General features: G+C 45.0%; 1 long non-coding RNA gene across 1 annotated transcript; it reads right to left on the minus strand.

Moving 5' to 3' along the window:
* Nucleotides 1-9,485: 9,485 nt before the first annotated feature.
* On the minus strand, nt 9,486-16,883 carry LOC308468684. The gene is made up of 2 exons (XR_013981815.1): nt 16,717-16,883; nt 9,486-9,694 (listed from the first exon to the last, which is right to left on the minus strand). It is a non-coding gene; the product is annotated as an uncharacterized lncRNA (long non-coding RNA).
* Nucleotides 16,884-23,354: the final 6,471 nt, after the last annotated feature.

Below are 23,354 nucleotides of genomic sequence, written 5' to 3' on the forward strand. Positions count from 1 at the left end.
GTCTTCTCTCCTCCAGGCTAAGCATACCCAACTCCCTCAAGCATTCCTCATCAGTTTTGGTTTCTATACCATCTTGTTCACCCTCCTCTGCACACATTTGAAACTTGTTCAACTCTTAAGACTTTCCCCAAACTATCCAAGTTTCTTTTGGTTCTGAATCTTTTAGAGTGGACATAGGTGACTCTCTGTTATATGACAGTTGTTTGCTGTCTAAGGGGTTACTCTAGATCAGGGATGGAAAACCTGTGCCTCTCCAGATCTTCAATCCCCAGCATCTCCAGGTAGGGCTGGGAGGAACCCCTGCCTGAAAATCCTACAGAGCTGCTGCCAATCAATGTAGTCCCTGCTAAGCAGCTTCCCATGTTTCTGTGCATGCTGTCCTGTTTACACTGTTTTTGCTTTGCTACTTTAAGTGGCACATTCTCTCCCCCCCCCCCCCACATACTAGGAATTGTTGCTTGGGTCTAATACTAAGGGTTCTGCTGCAGGTCCTTTTCTCTTTCCCCTCATCCCCCTCAAATACAATTCCCAGGGTTCCTTATGGAAGAGGAATTAATATTAATCTGGTATGTCTGAACAGTGTAAAGATGTGTTGAGAGAGGAGTAAAGAGAGAAAGCTGAAGAATGATGGACAGACATGTAAATTATTTAAGGTGTTTATTTATACCTCCTTTCTGCCAAAAAACTCAAGACAGATTGCAATTTTGTAAGCACTGTTTACAATCTAAGAGGCAAAGTGAAAAAGGAAAGGAAAGGAAAGGAAAGGAAAGGTGAGAGGGGGATAAGGAGAATCAGGGACCAGCCCCTTCATGCGGTCAAACAGTGAAGTTACATAATGGGTGTCCACACATTATATTCAGTGAGTGTACAATATGTATCTCTGTGTGCAAAATAGGTGAGTTGTATACTCCTACAGTTATTAACACATAACACTTCAGAAGTGTGGAGTCTATGGGCTATATCTAATATTATTCACACTCAGAGTGGACCAGTTGAAATGAATGAACAGAACTTAGGTTCATTCATTTTAATTGGTTCTACTCTGTGTAAAACTTAACTGGATGCGACCCTGTGTATTTCTGTATACAACAGCTGAGCTATTTAAAAAATCACTTACACACCTATACTTCTACCTAAGTAGAGACAATTTGTACCCAAGATCATTCTAATGTGTAGCCAAGCCTGCAATAACAAAATGACCTGGTGCAATGGCTGCTGATGGAGGCAGTACCACGAGGACAGGAACCAAATGTTAGTTGGCCCCAGTGAGGCTGCTGGAGAGGCCTTCACTAACTCACCACTCCTTCTGAGCCAACCAAGTGATGAAAGGAAGTATCCAAATGAAGAGAGCGTATATAAGGCCCTGTGCTTTGGAGGCAAAAGTGGTTTCTGCGTCTGAGAATGCTGAAGGTAACTGTTCTAGATGAACTGTGGTCTCCTCCAGTTCTAGGATGTCTTCATCCATACCTATTGCCATTAAGTCATGAGTTCACTCACATCTAGCATTGCATAAACTACTAGAGCTAAACATGTATCCAGTCGATGATCCTCACCAAAACAGAGCCTCATTTGCTGAACAGAACAAAACTGGAACTGAAGGAAAATAAACCTAAAAGAAAAGAGAGGAAGGAAAAAAGAAAAGAGTGGGAGGAAAAGAGAACACAAGTTCTACATGAGTAGGAATGGGGAACATAATATAGGAAACCTTATACTGGTGTTTCTCAGACTTGGAGACCAGCTATTGTTGGACTAGAACTCCCATCATCCCTAGCCAGCAGGACCAGTGGTCAGGGATGATGGGAGATGTAGTCCAACAAGAAAGCATAGGTTACTCTAGTTTGAGAGACACTGCTTATGATGAGTCACACCATCTAGATTAGTGACGCAGAGGCTGTTAAGGTTTTAATACAGGGTTATTTCACAGCCCTATTGAACTGTGCACCGTCTGCATGCAAAGCAGATGTTCTGCCACTGAACTACAGCTCTTCTCTCTCTTCTCATTTTTTAAAAAAGAATTATTTAATCCAAGAAGTAGACATCTTTAGGAGAGAAAGATATTGGAGAACCTATGACCTATCATTCCTGACCACTGGGCAACCTGGGGCTGATGGGAGTTGGAGTCCAGCATAATCTTGAGATCCACAGCTTCCTCCCTGTCCTGAAGTCCTTTAGGACTTAGACCTATGTGCAACAAAGATAGACAAGATAGCCTGGTCCCAGTGGAGTGGTGCCTACTAGTCCTGTGTAGCTAAGTCTTTGTTGCAAATAGGCCAACAGGAACATCCTTTTAAAGAAGCCAGCAAGAACTGCTTCCTGGCAGGAAGCATGCTTCTCAGTCCTCTTGGGAGGACTAACTTTATAGCACTATAAGCACCAGGCCTCTGGGCTTTCTCAACTGATCAGCGTCAAGCAAGATTTTGGCCATCTTGTGTATTCAAGCTAGCCAGGTGTGACTCATGTAGACAGAAATGAGCGCTACCAATAGCGACAAGGCATTATAACTTTAGTAACAAGTTATAATTATTATCTTCTCCGTTTGCCTCCGGCAGTTCATTCTCTAAATGGCAGGGGCTAATTTAATTAGTACCTGGAACTGGGAGAAATTAGGTCACCTCTTCCCATGTGAATTTTTGTGCCAATATGGGTTGGTGTTTCTCCCCCTCCCTCCCTGCCTTCCTCTACCCTTCATATATTTTCTAATTGGGTAAATATTAATTAGTTGGAATTTTGTGCAGAAGATGAAGACATTAAGCTGTCATTAACAAACAGGTCCCTTCCGTCTCATCCCCAAACACCTCACATCTACAGCATGAAGTTATCAAGGCATCTCTCCCTCTCTCTCTCTCTCTCTCTCTCTCTCTCTCACACACACACACTCCCATGATTTATGTGAGCTTCCAGTGCAATAGGAAATGCAATGAATCTCCTTTTATCAGGTAATTATCTATTGAATGATACATGGAATTCTCAGCAGGCTGGGATTGGGGAGAAGTAGCTGGGAACAAATAGTGGTGCAAAGACAGGTGCCTGCAGCTTTCAAGCTACAATGCTTATGAAGGGTAATGCTAGGGTTGCCGTATTTCAAAATGTAGAAACCAGGAAACTATCAAAACTGTTGAGCTTTTTTTGAGACAAACCCAAAGGCTTCTTCTTCTTTTTTTTTACAAAAACGACACAAAACCCACACAAAGCAGATTTTTTGATTGCCTTGCCTAAAATCCCGGCAATGTCCAGGAAAATCTGGCCATATGGCAGCCCTAAGGGAAAGGGACCCCTGACCATTAGGTCCAGTCGTGACTGACTCTGGGGCTGCGACGCTCATCTCGCTTTATTGGCCGGCGTACAGCTTCCGGGTCATGTGGCCACCACGACTAAGCCGCTTCTGGTGAACCAGAGCAGCGCACGGAAACACTGTTTACCTTCCCGCCAGAGCGGTACCTATTTATCTACTCGCACTTTGATGTGCTTTCGAACTGCTAGGTGGGCAGGAGCAGGGACTGAGCAACGGGAGCTCACCCCGTCGTGGGGATTCGAACCGCTGATCTTCCAATCAGCAAGTCCCAGGCTCTGTGGTTTAACCCACAGAGCCACCCGTGTCCATATTGCAGCCCTAGGTAATGCTGAATTTCTGGTGCAGATTTTGTGCCTGTGAAAGGTAGGAGGGTGAAAGGAGAAATGCCTTGTGTTCACCTAGGGACATTTTCTCTCTCGCTCTCTTTCTTTTAAAAAAGTTGTTAGGCAGTGAGAAACAGATCTTTTTTGATGGACTATATGGAACCGGCGGAAATGACTGGCAGAATCCGAGACCAGGGTGAAGAGTCGGTGGAAGAAGATTGGAAGAAATTTAAAGACTATCTACAGAAATACTGCAAAATTAATGAATGTTAGAATGATGTCAGAATGAAGTTAAGTGGTTTTAGCAGCAATGTTATTAAGGTGTATGTAAAAATGGATTGTTAACAGGTGAAAATCCAAAGTTATAATATATTAAGTTAAAGGATTAAGACAAAAACAAAGAGGGAAAGGGATTGCTGAATTAATTAATAGAACTGGAATACAAAAAAGGGAGGTGTGAGGAGGTCAGGGAAGCAAGGAAATGAAATGTAAGGCATGGAAAGATTGATGTGTTTTTTAAGTGTTTTTTATCTTTTTTCTGTATTGTATTTTTTTTCTTTCTTTTTTCTTTTTTTTCTTTTTATTTATGTAATCTTTTCTTTGAAACTTTAATAAATATCATTTTAAAAAAAAGAGAAACAGATCTTTTTTTTAAAAAAAAAAGCCCTGAACATATATATTAATATATGAGCATATGTCCAAATTGATATCCAAATGAGAATTACAGTGCTAAGAACATACACATAGGACGGCTCTGCTGGCCAGGAAAGATGAAGCCGAGGTGGGTGAGGGGCTGGAGGCAGTGATACACTTGGAACAGCCGTGCAAGCTGCTTCTACCTGCTCTTCTGCTCTCTCCCACTCTCTCTGCACCATTTTGGTGCCATTTCCTGGTTCTGATCATTTATTTATTTATTGCATGGCAACAAACATAAACGTGGTTGTGCAGGAGTGGAATGAGCCAGGGTTTTTTTGGGGGTGGGGTGGTAGTGGTGGTGGAGTGTTTAGCGAAGGCAATGGCCTGCTATCAATGGGTAGGGAGCTCTGAAGTGTAGGTTCTGCTGCACTAAAATATCAGTTTCTTACAACAGCAGAAGGGTAATGTGTGGCACCTGTAATAGTGCCAGGTCCACAGATTGAAGCTGCTGAGTGGGCACCTATCGGGTAAGGCACAAGAAAACGTCCCAAGCTGTTAAAGCCTTTATATACTAATAGCATCACTGCCTTGCCATGGCGAAGGGGCTTGAATAACTCAGAGAAGCTATGAGCTATGCTGTGCAGGGCCACCCAAGATGGACAGGTCATAGTGGAGAGTTTTGACCAAACGTGCTCCACCTGCAGCAGGAACCGGCAAGCCACTCCAATATCCCTGCCAAGAAAACACCATGGACAAAGACAACAGGCATATAAAACTTATGACGCTGAAAGATGAGCCCCTCAGGTCGGAAGGCGTCCAACATGCTACTGAGGAAGAGCGGAGGACAAGTACGAGTAGATTCCAGAGCTGATGAAGCGGCTGGGCCAAAGCCGAAAGGTCGCTCATTTGTGGATATGCCTGGAAGCGAAAGGAAAGTCCAATGCTGTAAAGACCAAACTGCGGGAGGCAGTGGAAGACAGGAGTGCCTGGCGTGCTCTGGTCCATGGGGTCACGAAGAGTCGGACACGACTAAACGACTAAACAACAACAGAAACACACTGAATTTGGCCCGGCAACAGCTTCTCTTGGAGGCTATTTTTCAGGGTCTTGGGGAGGTGGAGAGAGAGAGCTGTTCAAAGAATCTGTGGAGAAGCCCAAGGTTTTAATGAAGCTGGGATCAGACCCCAAGGATCTACCACTCCCATGACCAAAACACCCCAAATAGCCCAGTGATGACTGGCTCTGCTCTGTAGACATGCACTAGTTGTTGTTGTTGTCCTTGCTGGTCGTACTGCCTTCTCAGTGGTGGCTCCATTTCTGTGGAATGCCCTCCCCAGTGAGATGCATTGGTCTCCCTCATTACTGACCTTTCAGAAGGAATTTAAAAGCATTGGTGAAAGGTGGAAGGCATTTGATGCCTGAAATATACTGTGGCTCGCAAGCTTGGATTTATTGGCTGAGAGATAGTTTTTAATGTTTTCGTTGATATTGTTATTGGGATGTTTGCCACCTTGAGCTGCTTTGGGAGGAAATGTGGATATAAATGGAATTCTCCTCCTCCTTCCTGACTAAAGGAGGCAGGGGGAGGAAATGGAAATCCAAGCAGAGGAAAAATGCAATGGAGTATCCTGGGAGAGGATATGACAGTCAGTCAAACTGAAACACTGAACAGGAGTGTTTCATGCTTCTACATTTGGCTGCAGATCTCACTTCTGTCCCCCTGCCCCATTCTTAAAAGTCTCCAGCTGTGATCTAGGGGGAGAAATGCACTAAAAACGAAGCCAATCACAAATCATCCTCAATATAAGCTTCTTCTTCTTTTAAAATATTTGTCTGCTGGAAGCTTTACGTTCCAGTAACTTTCTCTTTCTAATCGAAATGTGTCCTAAACGGTAGACCTTATTTTGTATCTCAAGATAAACATTGCATTAAGGGAGGTGGAGGAAAATAAAAAAAAATCTAATATGAACGAGAAGAAAATCAAAGAAGTGAAACTGAAAGTGACAGCAAAGATGGCGAGGCCAGGGGTGCGGGGGAGGGAATCAGTTTTGTATCAACAGGAATGCAATAAGCCTGAGAAGTGGAAGAGCAAGCTATCTGGAAATCTAGTAAAAACAAATAAACTCTCCTTCCTCGACAGGCCACAACTAAAGCTTCCAGAGTCAGGAGAGAGTCAAGCAGAAGATGGAATGAATGAGTAATAAACAGAAGTTTGGGCCCATCCCTCCAACAATCCATTGCCAGGCAGGAACAGTGGCCAAAGTGAGCGGAGGAATTGATGTGACTCTTACCTTTGTAGTACAGGCTACTACTTCTTCGGCTACATACCAGCTATGCAAAAACTAGAGTTTTCTACATACACACACCTCTCCATCCTCCATCCAGGCAAGCAGGAGGCACTATCACAATTCAAGGACACATTTCAGAAAGGCAAGAGCACTCAGAAGAAGAATGGAGCAAGGCCCGTGATGGGTGTGGCATGAGGATAGTTCTGAGAACCATAGAGAGAGGCCCAGGAGGCCACATTTCAGCCCCAAGCCTGAGATCCTATGCCCCTGTTTTAAAGCTCTGGCAAGGAAATGGATGTTCTCTGCCTGCCTTGAGGCAGCTGGGGGCCACCATCATGGTCTATGGATGCAAATGCCAAATGACGCTATTGCAATTGTGTAGGGTCTCTAAATAACACACAGTTGTCAAGAATGACAACTGGGCAGCAGACCTGAGAACACTCGCCTCATCTCCTTCTGAAAGTTTTATTGGTGTTTAGTTCTGCCAAGTATCACACATAACTTTCCGCCTGAAACATCTGTTGGCATCATTCAGAAATGAAAACATCTGGCACCCTAATCTCATGCCCAGGCTTTTGTTACCTACATTAATCACTCCTGGGAAAGAGTTGGAAAGTGTACCAATTTTTTGTAAAATAGATTTATAACCCCTTCATCCTCAAGGTCTTGGTAAAACAGGGGTGGGGAAAACTATTCCAGCTCACGGGCCACATTCCCTTGCAGGTGACCCTCTAAGGGTTGCATGCCAGTGGTGAGCAGCGCCAGAAGCAAGTGGGCAGAGTAGCAAATAATTTCCCCCGTCACACTGTGGGTGAGTTCCTATACATGCCTGCACACCCCTTTTTGTATCTTTTATCTAGGGAAGCAAGAGGCATTAACAGAGTTGAAGAACAGATTTCAGCCTGGCAAAAACACTCAAGGATGGTGCGAAAGAAGGCTGGAGAGCAGGTGTGGCCTGGGGAAAGAGAGTGTGGTCTGGGGCCACAGAATTCCAGATGGAGAGGACTGGAGGGCCACATTTTTCCTCCAAGCCTGAGGGTCCCCACCCCAGGCCTAGTCAATGAATCCCTTTTCCACAAAAGGGCCAGGAAACCTCTACTGAGAGCTTCCCTTGCAAGAATTGCCCTCCTCCTTCTTCCTTACCTTTGGGAAAATGAGGACCTACAACTTTCCAGTGATTGAGGGCTGAGCTACAATGGAAGGAAGGAAGGAAGGAAGGAAGGAAGGAAGGAAGGAAGCCTTCACAGTGTGAATCTGCTGGGATTGCATCATGTGAGGCTGCAACTGAATGCTTGAACAGTCTCTTGCATGAAAGAAAGCCACTTTTAGATGAAGAAAAGAACCCCAACAAGGAGAAAGCTAGGATAAGGGCATTTCATTTTTCACTTGCACAGATTTTCTGATGAGACCACATATTCCCCTCCTGCATTCTGAAGTGGTACATTCCACATGAAGCTGCCTTATACAAAGTGAGTCAGACCATCAGTTCATGCAGTGCGGTCTAACACAAGAGTTTTCGCAAGCTGATGCCCTCTGGACATGTTGGATTACAACGATAATCATCCCTGGCCATTGGTTATACTAGCTGGGGCTGATGGGAGTGGGGAGTCCAGTGCTATCTGGAGGGCACTATATTTAGGGAAATCTGCTCTGACTGAGATTGAACTTCAGATCTTTACAGAGGAGAAAAACCAATTAAAACAGAACAAGGAAGCCTATTGAGTCTCTGCCAGAAGAGTGTTCCATGTCATGGGAACAGGAATACAAAATGCTTTACTTCCAGCTGAGCCTGGTTGTGCCTCTACAACAATGGGGACAACTGAGAGTGCTCCTTCAAATAATCTCAGTAATTGAACCAATGGTCCTTAAGGTAACCTGGACCCAAGCTGTTCAGGACTTTGTAGAGCAACTCAAAGCCTTGTACTTGATCAGGTGGCATATGAGCAGCCCATGCAGATATTTTAGCAGAGGTGTCACATCCTGTTGACCAACTGTCCCCACCAGCAGTCTATGCTAGTTGAAGCTTCTGAACTAGGTCCAAGGGCAGGCCCAGTGGATCACACTGCTGCAACTATGCCTCAAGGTTACCATTACATGGACTACAGCGGCCATGTTATTCTGATCCAGATACACCAATGCTGGCAAACAAGATGGCGCTTGTTAAAAGCACTCCAAGCCACAGAAGTCCCTTGGGCCTCTAATAACAGAAATGCCACATATCAGATCTGGAACTGAGGGGTCTTCTCAAGAGCTGTCACGTGGAAGATGGAGCAATCTTGTTTTCTCCTGCTCTGGAGGGTAGGACTCAAACCAATGGCTTCAAGTTAGAAGAAAGGAGATTCCAGCTAAACATCAGGAAGAACTTTCTGACAGTAAGAGCTGTTCGACAGTGGAACGGTCTCCCTCAGGAGGTTGTGGACTCTCCTTCCTTGGAGGCTTTTAAGCAGAGGTTGGGTGGCCATATGTCATGGATGCTTTAGTTGAGATTCCTGCATTGCAGGGGGTCTGGTGCCCTTGGGAGTACCTTCCAACTCTATGATCCTTATGAGGTTCTTATGAAGAAGCAAGGGCATGCTCCTTCATCTCCAGCCTGCATCCTGAACTGAGTTCTCTCCCTTCCTGTCATAAGGATGTAAATGCAATCCTATAGCACAGGCTCATGATCTGTAGCAGAATCTTGGCACATGGAAATGCAAGACTGAACTGAAATGGTCTTGAGAAAAGGTGCATGGAGGTAGGAATGGAGGGCATTTCACCAGATACCCGAAAGTCTTGGAATGTGCCAATAACCACAAAATAATAGCGAAAAGTGAAAGATGGAGGATTTAAAAAAAGCAGAGGCTCCTAGCACTACCACTTAACAAGGACAAATGAGACCACGGAGCCTTAAATTTGTCTGAATGTCTAATTCCAGAAGAAAACAGATGACACCTATCTTAGAATCAGTGTTTGGAAATATACAACAAAAGAAGGAATCTTTATTAACACTGGAAATGTACTCTTAAGCTCAGATTTCTTTTTCAACACCCAGCTTGTTCATATCACAGCTCAGTGAACTGTTAACATCACATATTTCTTCTTGTTCTAGTGGTGAGTCCTGGATTTTTTCCCCTATCTTCATTTTGCAAACTGCAGAAAGATGAGCGCCATTTTTCCTGGTCAGCAAGAGCAGCAAAAAAGGGAAAGAAAGGTGGATAAATGTCTAGGGTCAATGGAAAACAGCAGGTTGCACTGGGTGACATGTATTATCAGCAGCAGCAGCAGCAGCAACATTAATTTTACAGGTGCCCATTAGAAAATTCACTAATAATTTCATCATCATCATGGAGACTCAGAAAATGACCAGCAACTCAGAGAAGGAAGAGGTTTATTTGGATTGGACACCAGAATTTATGGCATGGATAGGAAACCTGAGACCTAGTGGGTGAATGCAGCCCAAAGGAACTCTTCCCAAGCCACTCTCTCTCTTCAGCTGCACCCTTTCCTGGTCCTGCTCTGCATCTTCCTTGAGTCTTTTTTGCCTTACTGAGATGTGTCCTTGAACTCTGACAACTTCTGCTTGCCAGGATGGAGGGTGGAATCTACTCTATGAAGTTAACATTCCCATGCAGATCCGCCCACCACTGTCATGGCTGGAAGTCTGCATCTGGTTCCCTCTAGGGATGGATTACTTGAGAGGATGTGGGACATTTCCTTGTGCGAGCATTTAACCCACCATAGGTGAGCTCTGAGAGGGTTTACAAAGCAAAACCATATCGATGTTGCCTGGGCACCATTTATATGCTTTTAAAATAAAGATAGCATGCTGCATAGTCCTCCTGACAACACATATCTCTATGTGGCAAGGCCACCTTATCAAAATGAGAGCTGATATCTGTCATTGTGTGGACAGTATTGAGCTAGATGGACCAATAAAATAAGGCAGCTTCCTGTGTTCCAAATAGCTGAAGTAGAGCAGGCTTTGAAGTGTTTTCTGTTTTTGCTTTTTGCTTTGAGATGGTTCCCTTCTCTTGGAATCATGGGACAGAAAATGGTGGTGGCAGGAGTGTCCAGGTGGTATATGTCTGGCTCTCTCTCTTGTCCTGGAGTCCTCCCCTTAGGACAATTGATGGTGGATGACCTCTTGGTGGGCAGAGGGAATGTCCAACTCATGCAGATGTCTCTCTGAGATACTGCCTATAGATAAACGTAGGCTAGGCTGCGAGATATATATCCTGGTGTAGCATTCTTTGTAGAGGAGTAGGGATTTGAAGCAGGGACTCTTCACAAGTCCAACTCTACTCCATTCACATATTAATGCAGTTGAAGGAAGGGAAAATACCCTTCTACACTGCAGGCTGCATTTTTTTGAATTGACTGGGCTTCTAAAGACAAAAGAGCAGGCTTCCTTCAGTTGACCTTGAAGAGTGTCACAGTTTAAAGTCATTCTCTCCAGCTCTTAATCTTTTCTTCTGACTCTCCCCCTGTCAAAATTCTGCCACGTCCCTTCTTAATCTGTGGGTGTAGTGCATTTCAAAGGAATAAAAGAGCTTTCTTTGAAACATGGACTTCAGCTGAGACCCTCCAGAGCCACAGTCTCTGATGGGCAGGCACCGTTGCTGCAGGGTGGTTCAGACTTTCCTCTTTATTTACTTCTCTTTTATGTGCAGATTTATAAACCAATTCACAACCAAAAGCTATCAAAGTGGTGTACCAGGAAGATAAAATCAGTTAAAATACAAAATATGACAAACTACAAGCAATTAAAAACATCTCTACAGTTGTACAGCTGTGTCTTGTGTGTGGATGCTGTCTTAGTGGGAAAGCTTGTCCCAGAAGGTCCCAGCTTCAGTATCTGGCATCTCCAGTTTAGGGTTAGGAGAAATCACAGTCTGAAACCCTGGAGAGCCTCTGCCAGTCAGTGTGGACAAGAATGAGTAAGATTGACCAGAAATCTCACTTGTCATTAGGCAGCTCCCTAAATTCCTATCTAGTGCGGCCCTCTTTCTGAGAACCATGAGGACTGGGATCTTACTTAATTCTTAGGTGACAGTTGATAACACAGTGGTGGAGCACCTGTTTTGCATGCAGGTTCAATCCCCACCTTCTCCAGGTATGGCTGGGGGAAAGCCTCTGTCTTCATCCCAGGAGAGCCACTACCTTTGGGTTAGATTGACTGATAAGTCTTACATGTGAACCAAACACCCTGTTTGTCAAGCAGATTGTTAATATCTGGAAACAGTCAAGTGGTCTCAACATGGATACTGAAGTTGCCCAACACCATACGGCTAGGAAGCCTCCAACATCAATCTGAGACCTGTAATTAATAACTTTGTGTGCTAATAAAAGATCAAGAGGGTACCAGCTGGAATCCAGTCTCTAATCCACTCATAAGTTATTGATGCTGGTGGTAGCACTCCATCTGCTTCCATAGTGTTTGGTTCCCTGTTGTATTGCTGGAAACTGTTGAGTCTGGATGCTCAGACATCTTAAAGAAATGATGAAAAGCCTCAGAAGGGATTAACACAAGTCATTTATGTTTCAGGGGGGAAGAAACAACGCAGGAAGTCAGATTGCAGCATTATAATTTCCTGTGTCAAGGTGACCTGGCCATACATGAAGAGAAAACACACCCACCCCTCTACACTGCAGGTTACCCCATTGGTCTGTAGGGTAAGTGGCATTTGCTGTTGAGGACTGTGGGCAGAGCTGGCTCTGGGTTTTGAGGGAAGAGCTCAGCAAACTGCCCCTTCCCCCCTGAATTCATAGGAAATTAGGATGTTGCTTTATACAGAGTCAGAGCTTCAGTTCATGTATCTCACTATTGCCTGCACTGTCTGGCAGCAGCTCACCAGGATTTCAGAAATGGGACATTCCCATCCCTAGCTGGAGATGCCTGGGATTGAAACTGTGACATTCTGCATGCAAAGCATGTGCTCCATCCCTGACCTGTGTCTCGCCGAAGCTATAGGAACACAGGAAGCTGCCTTATACCAAGGGAAACCACTGGTATTGTCCACAGTGTCTGGCTGTGGCTTTTTCCCACCTTCCTCAGTAGATGCCAGGGACTGAACCTGGGACCTTCTACATATAATGCAGGTGCTCTACCACTGAGCTACTGCCCTTCCTTGGTGGGTGAGCCTTCCCAAAGAGTTGTGGGTGGGCGGGCGCTTCCTTTGTAGTAGGGCAGAGTAGTAGGCTGCCCCCACTTTTTAACCACTTGAAAAACACTTCTCTGGCAGCATCCCAAATGTTACATTAGTTCAAGGTATTGTGAGGAAAACAAAATGTCGGCTGCTGCAAAAGCATGTTAGTCTCCATTGGTAGCTACCATTCCCCCTTCCAGCAGCATCCTGGGCTAGCACAATGTCCAGGGCACAGTTGGGGGAAATGCTAGCCACCAGCTCTACGTATCTACCTATCTATTATATCATTGTATTCCAGCTTTCTTTCTCATGAGAGCCAGTGTGGTGTAGTGGTTAGGAGTGGTGGACTTGTAATCTGGTGAACCGGGTTCGATTCCCTGCTCCTCCACAAGCAGCTGCTGGGTGACCTTGGGCCAGTCACACTTCACTGAAGTCTCTCAGCCCCACACACCTCACAGAGTGTTTGTTGTGGGTGAGGAAGGGAAAAGGAGATTGTTAGCCGCTTTGAGACTCCTTTGGGTAGTGATAAAGTGGGATATCAAATTCAAAACTCTTCTTCTTCTTCTTCATGGCCTGCAAGATGGTTTCCAGGTGGTCATCCATCCAGGCACTGACCAAACCCAGAACTGCGTAGCTTTAGCAAGGTGATGCACTTGTGTGCTGTCTTGTGCCTACTCAGCCTTGTCCAGCCTTCCACAGTGTTAGAGTGAAGGCAATTTGTGTGTGTGTGAGAGAGAGAGAGGGAGAGAGGGAGGGAGGGAAAAAAGAATCAGATATGCCACTGAGCTCTTTTGAGGCAAGGTGAGATATAAATGAATTAATTCATTCAAGCCAGTAATATTTTGAATTCAAAGAATAAATACCCCCACGGCTTTTAAGGGGTGGGGTGTCACTCAGTGGCAGAGCATATCCTTTGGACTCCAAAGGTCCCAGGTTCAGTCCCCAGCATCGAACCCTGTTGAGTCACTGCCAGTCAGTGTAGACAATAATGAGCTGGCTGTGAAAGACCGCCTGTCTGAAATCCTGGATCAGTAAATAACACTGAGCTAGATGGACTAATGGTCTGACTTTATGTTAAGGCAGCTTTATGTTCCTAAGTCATTGGAGGACAAACTGGTTGAGCACAATATTTGACAGAGAAGATATTTTAGCAATGTGTGACATTGTTTGTGTGTGTGTGTGTTAGAGACAAACAGACAGACAGAGATGTTCTGTAGAATCTGGTTGGCCACTGTGAGAACAGGATGGTGAACGAGATCCAGCAAAGCTTTTCTTATGTTCTTAATTATCCATAACAAGGGAATGAGTACCGTATTTTTCGCTCTATAGGATGCACTTTTCCTCTCCAAAAATTAAGGGGAAATGTGTGTGCGTCCTATGGAGCGAATGCAGGCTCCTTGGCTTCAGCGATAGCAATGTGAGGCCTCTGAAGCGCCTCTGAAGTCGGTGCGCACCGACCCCTCTTGCTCTCCAGGCTTCAGCAAAAGCAATGCGAAGCCAAGGAGTGCAGCACGAGTTCCCGCTGCGCTCTGGAGGCTTCAGGTTCCTTTCACTGAAGCTGGGAGAGCAAGACTCTCCTGGCCTCAGCAGAGAGGGAGAGCTGTGCAGCGCCCCTTCAGCCAAGCGGGAGGAGAAATGGAAGGGGCTCCGTTTCTCCTGCCACTGCTCTGAAGGGGCACTGAGCAGAGAGGGGGAGAATTTTCCCCCCCTTGTTCTCCCCCTCTAAAACAAGGTGCGTCCTATGGTCCGGTGCGTCCTATAGAGCGAAAAATACAGTATGTTACGCTGTGTTCCTATTTCCTCCTGTGAAATGTAGAATGTTGTGTTGTACTGGGTAGGAACATAGGAAGCCACCTTATGCTGAGTCAAGACATTGGCCAGTAGAGCTCTGATTGGCAGTGGCTCTCCAGGGTTTCAGATAGGAAGGCTTTTCCAGCTGGAGATACTGGGGATTGAACCTGAGGTCTTATGCACGCAAAGCAGATGCTTTACCACCCTCCCTTCCCTAAGGTGTCGGTGGCATCCCTGTAATTACTTCTTCTCTGTACTCAAATGGCTTCCCAACACTTGGCATCTTTTGCTTTGCTTTTCAGAATCCTCCCAAGCGATTAGAAGACATTGTGGGCTAATCAACCAAGAAATTTAAACATAAAGGCGGCTAAAATCTCTCCAGGAAGTCCATTAAATACATATTTCTCCTTTATGGGCTTGCTATTTATTACTTCATTTTTAAAAATACAATGGGCCGTATCCTTGGGTGGGTATAAAGCATCCTAGTGGTGCCAGCTGACAAGATAGCTTTATGGTCTTCCCATTTTTTCTTGTAATAATGATGTCCTCTGACTTGAAATGGGAGATGGAAACATGTTAGCTGGCTTAATGCTGACCTCTGAGTGCCCCAGGAAGTGGAGGCTGGGCCATTAACACGAACTGGGCATTGTTCCATCCTGTCCTCAGCCAGCCCCCACCTGGCCTGCCTTCATATTAGCAACCAGTCCGGGTAGCAGCACAGCCTCTCAGCTTCCTCCTAGTCTTTAGCCTCAGTGTTGACCTTGTAGAACTCAGCAGGGAGGAAGATGGGGCTAAAATTTGAATTTGTTGTCTCTGCCTGTTATTGGTCCTGGCTACACCTATTATTTGGACTGCCTGCCTTCTCCCACCCCCCACCCCCCAATGGGCACCAGCCACCCCAGAGAGTGTTGCAAATAACTAGTGGTGCGACATAATGCTAGGGTTGCTTCAGAGGCGTAGCAAGGTCAGGTGGTACCCGGTGTGGAAAATTTATTGTCACCCCCCCCCCGCACAAATTGAAATTATTAAAAGAAAGAATAATAATTTTTATTTATACCCCGCCCTCCCTGGCCAGAGCCGGGCTCAGGGTGGCTAACACCAGTAAAATTACAATAAAAACATAATGGGGGGGGGGTATACCAATTTAAAATACAGGTTAAAATGCAATTTAAAATGCAGCCTCATTTTAAAAGTAGCCGACAGATCAAAACTATAAGGGGAGAGAAACATAAGGGTCAGACTAAGTCCAAACCAGAGGCCAGGCGGAAAGATGTCAAGTCCTGCAGCGCCCTGGTATGTTGTGGCAGAACGTTCCACCAAGTCAGGGCCAGTACTGAAAAGGCCCTGGCCCTACCTGAGACCAATCTAACCACCTTGCGACTAGGGACCTCCAAAGTGTTGTCATTTGTGGATGACAGTCGCAAGTGTTATTTTCTGGTTTATTTACTGAACATTGTTAGCATAAGTAGCTTTGGCTTAGCGGCCCAAGAGGTCGTCTGCGGCGCCCGCGTGCCCTGTAGCCCAACCGTTGTTGGCGGCCACCTCGGCCTCTGTGAGTTCCACAGGCCTCTGCAGGCTTCTGCTTTCTTGGCAGGCTGCCACAGTGGCCCCCAAACCCCAAACGCTGCTGGCAGGGGGCTAAGGAAGTCAGCCTAAGCAGTGTCGGGAAAGTGGCCTCGCCAGCATTAGCCCTTTCCTTGCCTTCACCCTGCCCCCCGCCTGCAGCCGATTGGCCAGCTGGGTTGGGGGTGGGGCAAAGGTCCCAAGGTAATGAGGGTGGCGCCCGGGACACCTCTTGGAAAAGAGCTTCAATAAGTTCATTTTTAAAATACAGTGATACCTCGGGTTAAGTACTTAATGCGTTCCGGAGGTCCGTTCTTAACCTGAAACTGTTCTTAACCTGAAGCACCACTTTAGCTAATGGGGCCTCCTCCTGCTGCCGTGCCGCCAGAGCACAATTTCTGTTCTCATCCTGAAGCAAAGTTCTTAACCCGAGGTACTATTTCTGGGTTAGCGGAGTCTGTAACCTGAAGCGTATGTAACCTGAAGCGTATATAACCCGAGGTACCACTGTACTTATTTTTTCCAGTTTCTCTCTCACACACACACACCACATTCCTCTGTGTGACCATTCTAGCAAACGGGAAATGTTGAACTTGACTGTTCTTTCTAGATATCCCACAATATATAATGGTGATTGGGGCTCTTCCCCACTAACTTCAGTCTTCCCTCAGACAGCCCCCACTGGCTTGCCATCTTACTTGCAACCAATCCAGAAGGTGGCTTCCTCCTACTCCTTAAAATTGCTGTTGCAGACCTCAGCAAGGAGAAGATAAGGACAAAACTAGAATTAGTTGGTTCTCTCTCTCTCTGTAGCCCTGGCTCCTCCTACTGTTAGTCTCCAGGCCTTCCACCCTACCAGTGCCAAAGTATGCCAGCTACCACTATGCTCCAGGGCCTCTCTGTCTGTTCCTCAGGGAGCCAGTGTGGTGCAGTAGTTAAGAGTGGTAGACTTGTAATCTGGTGAACCGGGTTCGCTTCCCCGCTTCTCCAGATGCAGCTGCTGGGTGACCTTGGGCTAGTCAACCCTTCTCTGAAGTCTCTCAGCCTCACTCACCTCACAGAGTGTTTGTTGTGGGGGAGGAAGGGAAAAGGAGATTGTTAGTTGCTTTGAGACTCCTTCAGGTAGTGATAAAGTGGGATATCAAATCCACCCCCCCTCCTCCTCCTCCTTCTTCTTCAGGACTCTTCCCCTGGTAACACTACCTCTCCCCAGGCTTTATCACTCAATAGCCCTGCATCATTGTCAAGTGCTTTCCCCTGACTAGAATATGTCACTGAACTGTGATTATGCCTCTTGCCTGTGTGCCAAAACCTCTGACCTTGGTGTAGTTGGAAAGTAGCCCACTGAACAAAGAAAAGGGTCACATCTGTTGCTCCATCCACTTTTGCCCTGTGAGCCCTGGTTCCCTCCCAACAAACAGAGAGAGGTTCTCACTTTGAAGTAAGAAAAAAAAATATTTAGGCAAGTAGTGGTGCAAACTCAGCAGCAGAAACAAGGCTCAGGAGTCTCAGTTCAGGAGCAGGTCAAGAAGTTCAGAACTAGGGGAGGGGAAAACATTGAAGATGTCCCAAGAAATCTCCACACCCCATGCACCAGACTTTTCTTATCAGATCTTGATACGGTGGTACCTCTGGATGCGAACGGGATCCGTTCCACGAAGTGAACGCAACCCACGCCTGCGTGTTTGCACGTGTCGTGATTCGCCACTTATGCACATGCGCTGATGTCATTTTGAGCGTCTGCGCATGCGCAAGCGGCGAAACCCGGAAGTAACACGTTCCATTACTTCTGGGTCGCCGCGGAGTGTAACCTGAAAACGCTCAACCCGAAGCTACTTCAACCCAAGGTATGACTGTATTATAGTCCTTCTTTCTGCATTTTTTCCAATTCTTCCTCACATCCATCATTAACGGCCTAAAGGCTTCTTGCCATGCAATCATCTCTGTCTCTTTCAGCACTACCAATTGCAATCCTTTCTCCTCTTCACCGACCATGAAGTTATTTGGTTTTTCCATCTACAAAGAGATGTATTCTTTGTATTCTGTATTTCCACCCACCCCCAAACAGCTGCAAGGATCTGTCCTGAATCATAGAATTATAGAATCGGAAGGTACTCACAAGAGTCATCCAATCTAACCTCCTGCAATACAGGAATCTCAACTAAAGCATCCATGACATATGGCCATTCAAACTCTGCTTAAAAACCTCCAAGGAAGTATTGTTGCTCAAACTGCTTGGCGAAAAGGGGAAGTGGCCTACATATAGAGATTTGTTGAAGGATCAAGAAGGAAAATGGAAATTAAAAGATTATAAGGAAATAAAAGAACATTTTCAGAGTTGGTTACAATATAGACAATTACATGAGATGTATAAGGAAGATAACAAGAAAGCAAAACCGGGTCAAACACATGTTGGAAATGTAAAGAAAAAGACCCGGTTTGACCCGGTTTATCATATGTGGTGGGCATGTAGAGAAGTCAAAAATTTTTGGGAAATGATATATAATGAACTGAAAAAAAATGTTTAAAATGACATTTGTAAAAAAAAACAACAGAAGCACTTTTGTTAGGGATTGTAGGACAAGACTTGTCCAGAAAAACAAAGAATTTATTTATGTATGCTACAACTGTGGCAAGAGTCTTGATAGCACAAGGATGGAAGAATGAGGAAATCCCAACGAAAGAACAGTGGCAAGAAAAACTGATGAGCTACGCAGAGCTGGCTAAATTGACATACAAATTGCAGGACAAGGACAACTGTGACTTTAAGGAAGAATGGGAGCTTTTTACAACTTATCTATAAAGACAACAAAATGAATTGGACTCCTTGGCAGGTTTTGAATAAACATACACAAATTTATTAAGTGATAACATGGTAGATAGATAATGTAAGGATATGTATAATTTTACAACATGCAGAGAATAATATGTGCTGAGAAATCAGAGAGAGGGGCTGAGGGAAGTCTCGGGGGGGTGGGAAAAGGGGGGAGGAATAAGGAATACGATATGTTTTGATAATTTGCTATGTGGAATTTGTTAATAAAAATATTTAAATAATAATAATAATAAAAACCTCCAAGAAAAGACAGTCCACCACCTCCCAAAGGAATCTGTTCCACAGTCGAACAGCTCTTACTGTCAGAAAGTTCTTCCTGATATTTAGTCAGAATCTCCTTTCTTGTAACTTGAAGCTATTGGTTCGAATCCTACCCTCCAGAACAGAAGAAAACAAGCTTGCTCCATCTTTAATGCAACAGCCCTTTAGATATTTGAAGAATATCTCCTGTATGCTCTCCAGCCTTTTTGAGGATCCTCCTTGTTCTGTGGATTCTGCAGGCTCCCCATGGTCTCCCATCTAGGACACTTCCAGGGTGATTTCTCTTGAAATTCTGTCCAATACCTTCAATAGCAAACACTGTTGGTACAACATTTGCTTTAAAATGACAAAAATCAGTGGTGTATTCATCTTCCCCTCATCATGTTTCTGTTGGTATTTTCCTTGGATATCTTCCTTCCAGGACATTTCTTGTTTACACATTCTTTTCAGATGAAGCCAAGCTTCCCTTTCACTCTCAGACAGAGTTTTACAAGTGTTATAAATGAGCTATTAACTCCCATTTAGATCTACTTATCAGTTGAACTTATCAGTTCCTAACCTTTTAAAGTTCTCCATAGATAAATAAAGCTTCTAGCTTTAGTGTCTGGCCTGTAAATTAGCAAACAGCCGCACATCCTCTGGTAGTTTGCTTATCTTCTGAGTATTACTTAACTGACAGATAGAAAATCCAATTCTTCCTTAATTATAATCTTGATAAAAAATTTAAAAAAGAGAGTGTGTGCTGACCTGATGCTCCAATTAAGAGCTTTTATGTGATACATGGTCGATGCCTTTTCCCAGCTTGAGCCCAATCTCCCCCTGTCCTCCCCCCCCACAAAAAACGGCCTCAGGTGTGGAGAAACATCTACTTCTGAGCATTTGGGGGTTTTTGACCTTGCCCTTCCCTAAATCATGAGGGAGTTCTGATGACCAGGCTTTCCATTTTTGTCCTATCAATCATCACATAATTCTCTGCTGACAGGAGTCAGCAGAAGAAAGCCCAGTTAGCCATATTCCTCTCTCGGAAGTCCCTCACCTCCCTTTTTAGATTACTGTCAGACCTTCTGATGAAAGGCTCTCCCCTTCCTCCCCATGTTTACCAGGTTGATATCCAAACACTGTTTCATATGGATTAGGGTGAAAGCTGCAACATACTTCTCCTATGGTCTTTCTTTTGGTGCATCCACAGTTCCTCATGAAATTACATTACAGATTCATTGTATAAATAGTAGATGGAACGCAATAACAGGCTGAGCATCTCTCTTACAGTCCCCCCCCCCACAAAGCACCCCTCCCCCTGCAGTAAACACCAGCAATGTTAAAGTTGATGCAGTCAATTGCAGGTCACATGCAAAAGGCTCACCAAATTTGTTTGTTACATCTGTGACCCTTAATCAAGAGCTTTTTGGGTGAATGTGGCTGGGGATAGGCAAATCTATCAATTAATTGTTGTTGTTATAATTTATTCCTTGCTCTTCATCAGCAGATCCCAGGATAAAAGGTTAAGGTAAAGGTACCCCTGACCGTTAGGTCCAGTCGTGGATGACTCTGAGGTTGCACACTCATCTCGCTCTATAGGCCGAGGGAGCCGGCGTTTCTCCGCAGACAGCTTCTGGGTCATGTGGCCAACATGACTAAGCTGCTTCTGGCAAACCAAGGCAGCTTACGGAAACACCGTTTGCCTTCCCGCCAGAGCGGTACCTATTTATCTACTTGCACTTTGATGTGCTTTCGAACTGCTAGGTGGGCAGGAGTTGGGAACAGACAATGGGAGCTCACCCCATCACAGGGATTCGAACTGCCGACCTTCTGATCGGCAAGCCCTAGGCTCTGTGGTTTAGACCACAGCCCCTCCTGCGTCCCTTAGATCCCAGGGTATGTTACAACAATTAAACATTCAGAATTAAAAACACAAAGTAAGTTGGCCTTCCCAGCTTCTTCCAGTTTCTCATTTTGGCTGCCTTCAGTTCAGCTCTCTGCATCAGTTTGCATTTTTAAAAAAGCAAACCTCATGAAAATTCATCTGCATTTTAGTGTGAATTTTTCCTAAAATACGAATCTGTGCATGAAATTTTGCCTAATATGCACAATTTTGCAAATACACTGTCCCAAATATAATGTATATTTGAGTGTTGTTTTCACAAATGCATGCATTTTATGCACACTGATTTTCACCCATGCATGCTTTTTAGTGCACATCATTTGGCTGAGAAATGGCATTGCAAAATTTTGACAACTGTGGATTTCAAAGGATGGCTGTTCTTTGGTTTGTATAATGTGAAACACCTTTAAATGAGAACTGAATTGAATTCATCTCTCATCCCTAAGTGTGGGGGAATTAATTTTTTGAGACTGGGAATTACTTCCTCCGAACTTTTGGTTTTGTTAGTGACAGTGACAAAGCTTTGACATTGAGAAGTTCAGAAATATACTCTCCATGTCTGGAACTTCAGAAAAACCACTATGTATCTGGAAGACACCCACTGCCCCAATTTTTGGAGTACAGGTTGTGGCTGGGGGTTGGGGTGCTTTGTGAAAATCACATCCTGCTTCTGTTTTTCTTTTTCTATGCAGTGTTTGGTTATAAAATGCAGCATTTTTTCAGGCATCTGAGCCCAGTCAGGACTTTTATCGAGTTCCTGATTTGACTCAAGACACTTTGCTAATGGCACAATCTGATTTGGGAATGTGAAAGGCCCACCTAGCTGGGACTCATGGAAGTTGTAGTCCAAAACTTATGGAGAGCACCAAGTAAAGGTTTGTGTCGGGTGAGCCAGGGCTGCCACAGTGTGAGACATTGGACAGAAAGGCTACCGGGTTCTGCCTTATCAGTCTCTTCCTCATAGGCAGGACTAAATCCTCTCCTCACAAGGCTTAATCCTGCAGGCTACAGGGTGTTCCTTCATATGCTTGCAAAGCAGCACCCTGCAGGATTGAACCCTCCATGCTCTCAGTTGGGAGGAGGCCAAAGAAGATGCAGCCTTTCGACTTCCGGGTCAGCGTCATTGGTGAATGGCGGAGTTCCTCTGACCGGAGGAACGGGCTCTGTGGAAACTGGGTCTTCCCACCGCGGCGAAGGTGGGGACCCGCTAGAAATCCCAGGCAGAGGAAGCCTGGGAACGTGGGGTTCGGCAGGACACCAGGAGCGTCCCCTACTCGCAGGGAATCCCATTTAGGGGCTCCGGAGCAAAGTGGGGTGAGAAGCGCGGTGCTACGAACTGACTGCTACTTTCACGGAGTGAAGCTGCACAGCCATTGCCAGAGAGCGCTGACTTTTTCCTGTGGACAATTGGATTTAAAACAAGTACCCGTGAGTAGAAACGGAAAATTGGATCAAGAAATTTCTTAATTTGGTATCGAAGCGGGAAGGTGCAAAACAGGAAGTCCGCCTTCCACTTTTTGTATATAGACTAAAGCAAAAACTTTGTAAGCTAAAGCCGGGAAAGCTGGCAAAAAAGTCTAAATTTCCTTCATTTAGAATTACTGAAACCCCCCTTGGAAGCAGGAGAAAAGGAGGGGGAACTCTGTTTAACCCAGCAGGAGAGGGAGTGAAGAAGGATAAGTTTCCACCGTCTCTAACCTGGGAACAGGGTGTCAGAGACAGAAACTGTTGGAGAGGTTCATCGACTGTGAATGGAATATTTTGACAGATAGCTAATGAAGAGAAACAAGTTGATTCTAATGTTGCCTTTTGCATTTTAAAGAAACAAAATATCTGAAAAATATCTGAAATATCTGAAAAATGAAAGTAACTTTCCTTTGCCTTTTTTTTAAAAAATGGATACAAATAGAAATTCTCTCCTCTAGAGGGAGCTTGTTAAATTGTTGCTGCAGTATACTTGAGGACCCAACATCTGTGAGATTAAGATCGTGGGAACAGTCTTTTCTGACCTTGACCAAAGATGAGCTGGGAGGAAGATTGGGTGCTTGCTCTATGCAAGACAAATGCCTTGCTGGAACAGATGCACGAGAAGATGGACTTGATGAATGAGAAAATGGATTTGACTGTTGTGGTTAATAACTGTGGACAAACAGGGAACATTGATACAGAAATCATCCAGGGACCAACCTATGAACCTGTACTGACTGGGCAAGTGCAGATGACAATGGAGGAGGATGCAGTTGCACCTCAAATAATACAAATGGAGAGACCCGAGGCCCTACAGGAGCATAAGCCGCTGTTATTGAAGATTGAAGTTGGAGTGGGCCAGGGGGAGTTTGGAGATGAGGAGGTTCCTA

Source organism: Podarcis pityusensis (genome assembly GCF_964106645.2).
Source record: "Podarcis pityusensis genome assembly, chromosome: Z".
In the NCBI taxonomy this organism is placed as follows: domain Eukaryota; kingdom Metazoa; phylum Chordata; class Lepidosauria; order Squamata; family Lacertidae; genus Podarcis; species Podarcis pityusensis.